This window comes from Neodiprion virginianus, chromosome 5 (genome assembly GCF_021901495.1).
Source record: "Neodiprion virginianus isolate iyNeoVirg1 chromosome 5, iyNeoVirg1.1, whole genome shotgun sequence".
In the NCBI taxonomy this organism is placed as follows: domain Eukaryota; kingdom Metazoa; phylum Arthropoda; class Insecta; order Hymenoptera; family Diprionidae; genus Neodiprion; species Neodiprion virginianus.
The window spans coordinates 10,734,052-10,746,685 of NC_060881.1; positions in this window are offsets into that span (position 1 = coordinate 10,734,052).

The following is a 12,634-nucleotide window of genomic DNA, read 5'->3' on the forward strand; positions in this document are numbered from 1 at the left end:
CTCCTGGTAGCATAGTTCACGTATCTGAAACGGGTTATATTAGCAGCGAACTCTTCTGTGTGTGGCTAAAGCACTTCATTTCTACTGGTCATCCTACTCTAGAAAAGTTCTGCTTTGTCTGGATGGCCACACAACGCACACAAGGAATTCGGAAGTTCTTAAACTATGCAGAGATACGGGCATAATTCTACTGTAATTACCGGGGCATACAACCCATCTTCTACAACCCCTTGATTTGGCCTTCTTCAAACCATTGGGAACTTACTCGCAGGCTCTTGAAAGGTGGTAGCAAACAAATCTAGGGCTTCGTGTGACACAACATCAAGTCACACAGCTGTAGGGCGAAGCTTACGCAAGAGCAGCATCGGTGGAAATTGCGATGAGTGCTTTTCGAGGAGCGGGGTTAAGGCCGGTCGACAGAAATCACTTCAACGACAACGACTTTGCTGCAGCCGATGCTATGACTGCGAATAATGTACCAGAGAAAAACGCTAACAATCCTGAGCCAATTCCAAAATTGGCTGACCTGACAAACAAAAGCTCGACCTTGTCTCTGATGATCCCTGTTGCAGAAATATCACCTATACCTGAACTAAGCCAACCAAAACAAATGAAGAAAGAAAGCACAACGAGCGGTGGAACTTACTAGCAGTCCTTACAAAAATGATTTACAGATGAAAAAGGAAAACCAAAAACAAAAGGTGAAACCGAAGGGTAAAAAAATCGAAAGATTGAAATTGTCTTCCACGATCATTTATTGTGAAGACGATTTTTCTTGACCTTGATGACTTGTTGATTAATGTTATTCTTGGATATGAAGATCACAACTCAAAACACTTTTTTATAGTGCTAACGTTTCAGCCCTGATGGGGGCCCTCCTCAAAACCAATTTATTTAAACATCTGTCACAAACAAAAATGATAAAATAATGTACAACTCCGTTATAACAAAATTAAACATATAATGGTTTAGATAATCAGCAAGGATGTTTATGCAGATATAAATGAGAGGAATTACCTAGTGTGGGATGACACTTTCAATTACAGCAGACAGGGAACACTATCAAGTAGTGAATGCGTGTTGGTAAATAGGAACAATGAAGAACAAAAACCGAAACACACTCCGATCGCGATACGTAGTTCCCAAGACTTCATCCTTGTTAATTTTATAAAATAAAACACACAGCCGTTATAGGTTTAAATCAAGAGCACATTTGCACATGTGGAACGTCCAGTGTGTAGTGGGGGGAGATCGAAATCGATAGTTATCAGAGCAAACGCAGAGTCAACGGGTTAAAAGGGAACCAAAATTTTGTTAAGAAGGTAAAATCGAGAGCAAGCTCAGTCGGTAATGGATAATTACAATGATTGTATCACAGAGGTGTGAATAGTACTCAGATAATCGATATCTTGTCCTTCGGTTGACAGAATTGGGATGTGCAACAATATTGCACATTTCCAACAATAGACTATTGTAATACAATGGTTTAACGTCAATAATGCTGGCTTGAGAATAATTGAAAGAGTGGTCGAAATCGATGGCATGCCTCGTCAGTGCAGTATAATTATCCTCGTGTTCATGGATATTGCGTTTATGCTCGGTTATCCTGGTGTGTAGTTGCCTACTTGTTTGGCCTATGTAGGACATGTTGCATTGGTTGCAGGGAATTTTGTAAACTACACCAGAACGCGTACCCGGGGGTAAGGGGTCCTTACCAGAATCAAACATAGAGGATAGATCATGTGCACATTTACCCACAAATTGAATTTTGTACTTAAAGAATGTTCTGTTGAGTGACTCAAACAACCTCGCAACGCATGGAATGGAAATTTAGTTCTTTTTTTATTAGCTTGTGCTTGTGCGGTATTAGTTTTAAAATGTCCAAGTCGCGTACTGTTTACTCACAGAATGTACACAAATTTCAAAGGTCGTTACTTAATCTAGAGATCAGTGACGCTCACGCGACCATCGTCAAATATCAAAATATTTTGTTGTCGCTTGAGAATGATATTTTAATTGAATTACCTGTTGAAGTGTCAAAAAAATTCTTCGACACACAATACCTGAAATTGGAACCGGTCTTCAACGCTTACAGGGCGGCTAACATCAACAAGTTAGCTAATCTAATTAACAACAAAAAACGTCCCACTTCTAATCCAATTGACTCGACCTTTGAAAATTGGATCGTAAACCTTAGCAATACGGATATTCCTGTCAATGTTACCGACGTGCTAAAAATGGAACCCAAATATGGCATTCCTTTCAAGCCTAACTGCATCCCAATCAACAAACTTATCTCTGATTTCGAATCAAAGATTTCCTTCATTTCTTCTGATTCTCGTCATACGGCCCACCAAGATTTCACGAACACTATAAAAAAGTTCATCAACACCCCTTCTCCCCTTCACACTGACAAGCATATCCTTCACAAAATTAAAGAAACTAAGATCTTTCAGAATGATAACCAGGATTTACTTTTCTTGAAGGCAGACAAGGGAAACACGACTGTTGTGATGAACAAACAAATGTACGAGGAAAAAATGTTGCAACAACTCTCCAACAACTCCTACAAAGTTGTTAGATACGATCTTACCTGTACCTTGCAACAGGAAGTTAAAAAACTAACAATGGATTGGTCTAAAAATAAACTCATCTCGGATCAACTTAGACGTCAAATCGCAAAAACTGATTGTTTATCACCTAGAGCCTACGGGCTACCTCATATTCATAAACCGGATACACTGGTAAGAATTATAGTTTCGTTCACAGATAGTCCGACTATCAATCTAGCTCGCTTCCTCAGTCAATGTATTGGTAACAACATCGTCCCTCCCTTGTCACGTGTAAGAGATAGTTTTGCTCTGGTTAATGCTATCAGGAACTTTCGTCTCCCACCTGATCATGTATTAGTTTCGCTGGATGTTGTGTCATTGTTTACAAATGTTCCACAAGATCTTGCAATCAACGCGGCGAAACAGCGTTGGCATCAGTTGGTGGACAAAATTACTGTGCCATCGAATCGAAGCATCGAATACACAGACAACGAACTGTTGTCCACAGATGTGAAACTTATTTACATGATCTTTGCAATCAGAGGCTCGTCATTTGCAATATCTGCAAAAATATCTGCAAAAATTAGCAAGGAGTTTAGCTCTTCAATGAACATGATCAAAGAAAAATAAAATTCAAACACCTCAAAACGAGCGACAGGCGAAACCCTCCCCGCTAGTGCTATAACAATACCCAGGGTGGCTGCTTCCATCCCTGCTTTGACAACGGGTTTCTACTACTCTGGCCAGGCTAGACTTCATGTTCAGCCAGAAGTGCTGTTTCCCGACTTTGCTATACCTTGTGCACTGTTCTCCCATCTTTTGCCGGCCTGCACTCCTCGCAGCATTAAAAAGGAGACCTTGAGTGTCAGCATACATCCACAACTTATGCTCATAGCTGTGTCAGTGGACGACATTATTAGCCCTCCCACAAAGCGCACACCACTTCAACGGATGTGGCAGTTTTATCTGGCCTCTTACCAGTCCCAGATGGTACCAGAGAAAGTCAGACTGTCATACTTCTTGAAGTAGGAACTACTGGATGAAAACAAACATTTCATTAGAGATAAAAGATGCAAAAGACCATTCCATCCGCTCCATCTCTCTGCTGAGAGCTACCGACCCGACTTCGCCTATCGTGCTCGCGGCCATGCAAACAACCTACTAAGTGAGTTCCGTGGCACAGTTGCATGTGTATATAAGTTGATATTAATATAAGTTAGTCAAATTTAATCAGAACATATATGCTCAAACTTGTGGTTTACCATATCACCATACCAAGAGTGGCTGCTTCTTTCCCGGCCATGACAACTGCCTTCTATTTTGCGGGACAGGCTCGCCTTCTAGTGCAGCCTGAGGTTCTCTTCCCGGACTTTCAACTACCCGCAGCTATCTTCTCCCCCCTAATTCCAGCATGTACTCCTAGGAGCGTCAAGGAGGAAGGAACTTGCTCAAACATTCACCCGCAGGTGATTCTTATAGCTAAATCTGTCGATGATATAATCAACCCTCCCACAAAGAAAACTCAGCTCCAGCAAATGTGGCAATTTCACTTAGCCTCCTACCAGTCTCAAATGGTGCCAGAAGACGTACGATTGACCTATTTCACCAAATGGGGCATGCTAGATGAAGGGGGATTCTCTAGAGAGATAAGGAACACTAGAGAACACTCAATAAGGTCAATTTCCAGACTGAGATCGAATGATCCCACACTTGCCATGGTCCTCGCAGTTATGCAGACAACATTCTAAGCTGGCCTGCTCACACCTCTATATTCTGTATCATAATCATACTGTATCTTATTTTCATTTATTTGGTTTATTTAGATAAAGTCTTCAGTTGGAGAGCCTGAGAAAATAGGTGGTTAAACTTGAAGATCTGTTCGAAATTACAGAAGTTACGCCGCAGAACATAATATAAAAATACCAAACTTCAAAATGTTACCAGCGCATTGAATTCATTATTCACTTGTTCGATCATTCTTACAGAACAAGTAAAGTGCGAGAGATGGTGAGAAAACTGGAGAATCGTGTGAATGGCGATTCCGATACGGAGCTAAATGAAACTGCCACCACGCTCCAGGCGCTTTCTGAAGCCCTCCACCACGTCCGGGAGGAGGCGGTCGCGATTCGAGAAAGCGGTCGCGAAGCGAGACTTTTCTTCTCGGGGCCGCAAGGGGTGAAGACCTCCAGGAGGAGGCGGGGGAGGAGGTGGCAGCGAGAGTGCAGGCGAGGGGGAAGCTGACAGCGAGAGTGCAGGCGAGGGGGAACCTGACAGCGAGAGTGCGGGCGAGGGGGAACCTGACAGCGAGAGTGCGGGCGAGGGGGAAGCTGACAGCGAGAGTGCGGGCGAGGGGGAAGCTGACAGCGAGAGTGCGGGCGAGTGGGAAGCTGACAGCGAGAGTGCGGGCGAGTGGGAAGCTGACAGCGAGAGTGCGGGCGAGTGGGAAGCTGACAGCGAGAATGGGGGCGGGCGAGTGGGAAGCTGACAGCGAGAATGGGGGCGGGCGAGTCGAGGAGGCGAGGGGCGGGGGGCGCAAGCCGGGCTGAGTGGAGAACAGAAATGGAAACGCAGCGCGTAGGTGGAGGCCTGCGATGCGAACGACCGTGTCCGATACCGAATGAGGGAAGAACCCTTCGCCCCAGGTAGGGTCGCGGTTGTCCACAGGTCGCCAAATAATAATTTTCTAACCGTCGTCGCGGAAGGCGACGAGGACGTAGCGTTCAATGAAAGGAAAAAATCAAGAATACATAAATATGAATAATGAATTAATAAACTACTTATTCATTTATTTGTTCATTATCGATCATGGAGATGATTCCCCTTTTGATCACTAATCCCAAAATTTTTTTCTAATACAAAAGTTGTTTGTTCGCGCGGCTTTGTTCTTATGTTGGTTTGCAAATTCACGACGGTAAATATTTCAGTTTATCGTTATATTCGTATGCTGTACCTATTCGCCACGTATCAAGTGAAAGAGGGGTCGCAACAACAGATTTACTTCCTCATTTCAAATCGCAATCGGTTCAGCGTTGTAGCTATTCAAATTACGTACTTAGTGTCCGCGCCAGAAATTCGCGTGCCGAGACTCGAAGTGGCTGTTACGTACATTCGCTTGTCCGGTGAAGGGGCAGCGCAAGTTAGTTAGTTTAGAGCGCTCGAATAGGTAGGACGTGTTGGGCCTTTACTTCACCCGCGCACGTCGATTATTTTGTTTCACGTAGTTTCAAGATTTGTGAGTTTGAGATTGGTCTGGGGAGACGCGGTTTACCCTCCGGTTGGACCGGAGGTGCCCGTCTCCGGGGCGAGCGTCATCGCGGCGACATACATTGTCGCCCGAGCACTTCAGCGTTGGTTTCCCGAGACGTCGGGACCGTTGTTTGCACGGCATTGGGCCACCCTGACGCTCCCCCTCACCCGCTGCCACGTTAGCGTTGGAAGTTGCCATTCATGGTTTACTCATACGAATTTTGATAAGTTTGCTAAGATTATTGAATTGATTATTCAATCTAGTTGACAAGAAACGCACCAGCGACTGTATTATCCTGTATTATGATAATCTAATTTACAGTTAATAAACATTTGTCTTGCTTCGGCTTTTCCCTCTGCACCGTGAGGGTTTTTATGCCGAAGCAAGCGTCCTGAAAAAAATTAAGTTTCCATGTTGGTTCATGTGAACTATTTCACTGAAGAAGCTTCAATTCTTACCACCTACTTACTAATTTCACTGGAGGAGCTTTTACCATAAAAGCACGACGAACGGTTTGGCAGCGAGAGAGTTCTCGTCAATCGCAAATAAGGTTCCGAACTGGGTCCGCGATTTTCGCGACGCAAGATTCGCGGCATGCTACTTCAGCGTCGCAGAGTTTGCAGAACAATTTTCAGGGCGCAAACAGGTCTAAAAAAGTATTAAAATGGTAACTGATGATGAAGGGAACTGTGTCAGCAAGTTTTATTTGATTCTGATTTAGCAAGAAATATTCCGCGCCAAGAATCTACCATGAAAGGACGATTCAACGATTTGGCAGCGGGAGACGGTTCGTAGTTTCATCAGCCCAGCCGCAAATATTTTTTCCCAACATAAAATTATACGAAACTTGTTGGGACAGATTAATTTAATATTAGTATCGTTTAAAATGATAACTGATATTGAATAAAATTGTCTCATCAAGTTTCAGATGATTCATCAATGGAAAGAAATATTTGCATTTGGATTGTTGTAACTACGAACTGTCTCCTGCTGCTAAAGCCGTTCGTCGTGCGTTTATGGTAGATTCTTGACGCGGAATATTTTTCGCCAAATCGGAATGAGTTAAAACTGACGCATTTTTGTCTATCATCAGTTACCGTTTCAATACTTTTCCAGGCCTGTTCGTGCTCTCAAAATAGTTCTGCAAACTTTGCGACGCTGAACCAGCATTTAAATTAGCAGCACATTTTTCAGACCGCGAACATGTCTCTCCCCTAACAGCAACAGAAATTGCACCGAGACAAAGTTTCTCGACCAATTTCAGAAAAGTGGTTGATATAGCCGCTGAGACATACGATACGTACCAGTCAGATGATTCTCCGTGCACATTGACAGATCTCACGAAACTTGAAACTAAGACTATCGCTGATCGTTAGAAGGTATTTTCAGAGACAAGAAGTACTGTGGTTTTGTGGATTTAGTGGACACATACCTCTAAAGATGGCTGAGGGCAAGGGTAAATCTGTCACTCTCATGAGTGATGAGCTTATTGCTGAATACTTCCTGAGGCAAGATGAGTATAATAGCCCTGGAGTAAAGGATAAGAAGTTTATACTATCTGCTCCAAAAGCTGTGGAAAATGAGATGGCCAAAAGAGGAGTGTCTCCTAGAAGTGGCACAGAAGAATCAATAACTACTGGGTCTGAGGAGACAGGAGCATCAGATTCACCAGAAGAATTGCCAAGGATTAGGCGTAGTCCAGTACAGCCAATCAACTTGCCTGCTTCTCCTAGGGCAACTAGATCCTCAGACAGACGACTAGAACGATCTCCGACAAGAGGAAGAGGCAGAGGGGGCATTCCCAGGCAAATTCTTAATGAACCTTGTGATGCTAACATTGATCCCAGATCAGTGTGTCAGGAATCAGGAAGGCAGAGAGAAGAAACCTTCCTCGCTCTTTTGGAGAGCACATATACAAGTTGTTTGTAATAACTAATATAAAAGCTGAGGATGTGGAAGACTAGATAGACACAGCTTCCGATCCATAGCAGGGATGAAAGCAACTACTGGCAGAAGATGCTAGAATGCACCCAGTATGAAGGATTCAATCCCATACTATTGATAACAATAATGAATAATTCAAGAAAAGCTCGAGCAAGAGCTGTTACTTCAGGTGAAAGATCACTTCAGCGTCTCACTCTCTCTGTTTCAGTTGACGAGAGGACTGAGAGTCTAAAGTATGTTGATAACGAGCTTTTGTCAACTGATGTAAAGCTGCTGAGCATGATCTTCTCAACACGGGGATCATCATTTGCCAAAATTGCTTCTAAAAGTAGCAAGGATTTTAGCCAGCTTATGAACATGATTAAAGAAAAGTATAACTGGAACACTTCAAACAGAGCAACTGGAGAAACTCTGCCGGCAAGTGCCATAACCATTCCGCGAGTTGCCGCTTCATTTCCTGCCATGACCACAGCGTTTTACTATGCAGGTCAGGCACGGCACGTCTATTAGTGCAACCAGAAGTCCTTTTCCCCGATTTTCAGATGCCAATGGCACTATTTTACCCTCTGATTCCTGCATGCACGCCCAGAAGTATTAAAGAAAACGAAGTCTGCACCAACATTCATCCTCAGGTGATGTTAATTGCCGTCTTTGTAGATGACATCATCAATCCCCCAACCAAAAGAACACCACTTCAGCAGATGTGGCAGTTCTACTTGGCATCATTCCAATCACAAATGGTGCCAGAGGATGTGAGAAACTCATACTTCCTTAAGGGGGTATTCTAGTGTAGAAATTTGAAAAAATCGATTTTTTTTTTTTTTATATTTTCAAAGCTTAACCTTTTAAGAATGTGTCCTCGAAAGGACAATTCAAAATTTCAATTATTTTCAGAGATATAGCTATTTTAGTGACACGTCTTCAATACTGGCTCGGCTGGAACGAATTTTACTCGAAACTTTAAACGCGTTTTTCTCAAAACTACATTTTTCAAAACGGTTGACATGATTTCTCAAGTTCTATTGAACCGATTTACTTGAAATTTGGTGAGAATCTTCTCAATACATGTGTCTATCGCACGAACCAATATTATAACGAAATAATAAATTTTTACTATTTTTATAAAATTCAGAAACGTCCAAAAAAGTCAAAAAAAACGTATCATTTTTTCGGACAGCCGTAATTTGGCAAAAAAAAATTTTTTTTCGACTTTTTTTTGGTTAGTACGATAGCTGCATTTATGTAGATTAATAATCTTTCTTTTTTTTTTCTGATTTTGAAAATGCTTGCAATCGTGACACAACATTGGCGCGCAATTTTTTTCGTACCCCCCACTTCAACAACTCATAGCACTTTCAATTTTGTATTTTTTGACTTGTTTTTTTTTTCTTTGTAATCGTGAAATGATAATAAACGCCTGATAAAAAAATGGATGGTAAAAATATTTTTTGTTTTTTATTTATAGCACTTCAAAAAACACCTCAAATTCATGCCTCTACACTAGAATACCCCCTTAAGTGGGGTATGGTTGAAGAGGGGCTTTTCTCAAAAGAGATTAGGAGTGCCAGGGGGCACTCAATCAGAGTGTTGTTCACTCTAAGGGCAACAGATCCAACCCTCCCTATGGTGCTAGCTGCCATGCAGACCACGTTCCAAATCTTCAGTCAACTTCAATGGCAACTTATGTTTACATTATTTGTTATATGTTCAATTATAACAATCTATATCGTTAATATGTTTAGTTCAAGTTATTGTTTATTAAGTTAAGCTTATTAGGTTAAGCTCGAAAGAGTCATCGTCCGTGAAGAAGTATCATACTACGCAACAGCGCTACATCCTAAACTGATAGTGGTCGAAAGCAGACAAGGCCTGGAAGCACTCACTAATGCTGAAAAGGACATAAGAAAAGCGGTCGCTGACCACGAATTCAATGTTCTCGCTGACCACGAATTCAATGTTCCTCAGCCGCTAAGCTTCCATTATCTTTACTAGGGGATAAAATTGATAAATCAATAGATATCGAAAAGTATTACATATTTTCTACACAACTGACGAATATCTTTCCGGTCGTCTCTCGCTCTTGAGCAGAGCGACGTTTTCCAGTGAAAATAACTTTTGAGTAAGAATTTCTTCTCTGCATGCACGATGTAAGGAGACTGTAGTGTGTAGATGTTTATGTTTACCCTTTTCAATCCTTTGCTTCCGATGAGAAGCCCGTAAGACGGCAATGCCGTCTAATAAATGGGATGCGGGTGTGCAAATCATTAATCTACGAGAGAATTTTGTTGCGAATATGTAAATGTGAACAACTGGTGAATTTGAAAAATTAACGACGGAGCCAGGAATCGAACCTGGAATCTAGCGATTCTTTACCGGAGACTTACTCCACTAGACCACCTAGCCACCCTGACTCTGTTGTCATTAATTTCTCTCATAACCAGTGAGTTCAAATTTGTCTTCACGTGCCCGATTTGTATGAGTGAGAATTTCTTCTCTGCATGCACGATGTAAGGAGACTGTAGTGTGTAGATGTTTATGTTTACCCTTTTCAATCCTTTGCTTCCGATGAGAAGCCCGTAAGACGGCAATGCCGTCTAATAAATGAGATGCGGGTGTGCAAATCATTAATCTACGAGAGAATTTTGTTGCGAATATGTAAATTTGAACAACTGGTGAATTTGAAAAATTAACGACGGAGTAAAAGTCTTTTACTTTTACAGGAGTGGCTCAAGGTGATTGATCACCATGAGAGACGCATCTCCAAGATAGCCGCAAAGCTAACGAGTATAGGTAACAAATCAATCAACCGAGACCTAGAAGCACTCCAAGGTAAAGTGTGTCACTTAGAGATTTCAAAGATTAAAGATAAATCAAAAATTGACGCCATAAGAAGGACTGTTTTCGTAAATTGCGCAGAAGATGCGTTGATTAAGAAGAGTGGTTCATTGAGGTTAATACTAGGGGATGTCTATGGAGTAATTGATCACACCACTAATGGAATGTGGGTCTATGGTAATACGACGAATCAGAAGCTAGAGAGAATTCTCAAGGCATTAGGTTCAAATCGTATAATTCTAAATCGTAGATATAGATTCAACAGTCAACAGACGTAAAAGACAACAGAGTCAGGGCGGCTAGGTGGTCTAGTGGAGTAAGTCTCTGGTAAAGCATCGCTAGATTCCAGGTTCGATTCCTGGCTCCGTCGTTAATTTTTCAAATTCACCAGTTGTTCAAATTTACATATTCTCAACAAAATTCTCTCGTAGATTAATGATTTGCACACCCGCATCTCGTTTATTAGACGGCATTGCCGTCTTACGGGCTTCTCATCGGAAGCAAAGGATTGAAAAAGGTAAACATAAACATCTACACACTACAGTCTCCTTACATCGTGCATGCAGAGAAGAAATTCTTACTCATACAAATCGGGCACGTGAAAACAAATTTGAACTCACTGGTCATGAGAGACATTAAAGACAACAGTCAGGGCGGCTGGGTGGTCTAGTGGAGTAAGTCTCCGGTAAAGCATCGCTAGATTCCAGGTTCGATTCCTGGCTCCGTCGTCAATTTTTCAAATTCACCAGTTGTTCAAATTTACGAAAATAACTTTCATTACTTTACGTGTATCTATAACAAGGCGTAAAATCAATGAAACAATACAGAGATTGAAATTTAGCATAGATATCCTTTACAACTGACGGGTAACTCTTGTCTCTTGCTCTTGAGCGGGGTAAAACTTTAGGTAACACATTTTCACGGATGATTCGTATAAATCAATAAAATCAATCCCGCCCAAGTTCAGGTTTAATGCAAGAACCTTGCGCAGAGTACATTCAAAATGTGGTCATTACTGTTTCGGCAAAGTAGCGATGTGTAAGTTTGAACACAAATATTTCTCGCTCATCACAATCTCATTTCACTCGCTATTTGAAATCAACCTCACATACATGTACTCACACTCGCTTGCAATGTTTATCTGTTCTCTTTACCTCAAATCAAGCCGCTTGCCCATGTCGCGACACAAAACAAATCAGCTCCTACATCTTATGTACTTTTGTTCCGAAATCATGTTTGTGTATCATCTGTGTATTTTCGACTTGTAAATCCTCAGTCATGTTCTGATCTCTAGCGATACCGTTCATATCGTGTGCGTTGATGAAGCATATCTCTCGTTCGTTAATCATCAACTATCCGTAATCATCATCCCGCTTTAGTCACTCCTGTCTGTCAACACTAATTCGCGGATTCTACGTCAATGAACCACATCTAGCGCTCTCTCCAGACAATTACATTCAAAAATACCTATTCTGATCAACAATGTATGCATGTCATCAAATCGTACAAAAAAGATTCAAATCACCTACTACTGCCAAGTACATGTCTGTTAATTCACAATAAAGGCATGTGACGTTGCACCTAGAGTGCAAGTCACAACAAACCCCAAACCCGCGGGGAAGAGCCGAACGGGTGAATCCCGGCCCGTCGGGAATCACCCGAAGCTACCCGAAGCCCACCGACGCTCGGCTGAGCCGAGCGCCAGCCAGCGGTACGACTGCGTCTCGCATCGAAGATCGACGTAACACGACCCGAGCCCCAGAAAGAATATCCCAGTTATATCTCTGGTCCTTGATAGGGAGAAAAAGATAAAAGACAAGTACGATGGCCGATGCAAAAAGAGTTTATACAACCGAAGAGATTGCACAGATCGCGCCTGGATACAGAGGGAAGGCCGCAAACTTCGACCCAGCAAAGATTGGAAAGAAGCGCGTTCCACCCAAAAAGACACAAAGGCAAACAATGCTTCAAAGGCTCCGATGCCCAGAGACATTGCGCCACCGACTAATCTTGGTACAAAACCGACACCTCAGAGGAATGATTCAATAATATCCGA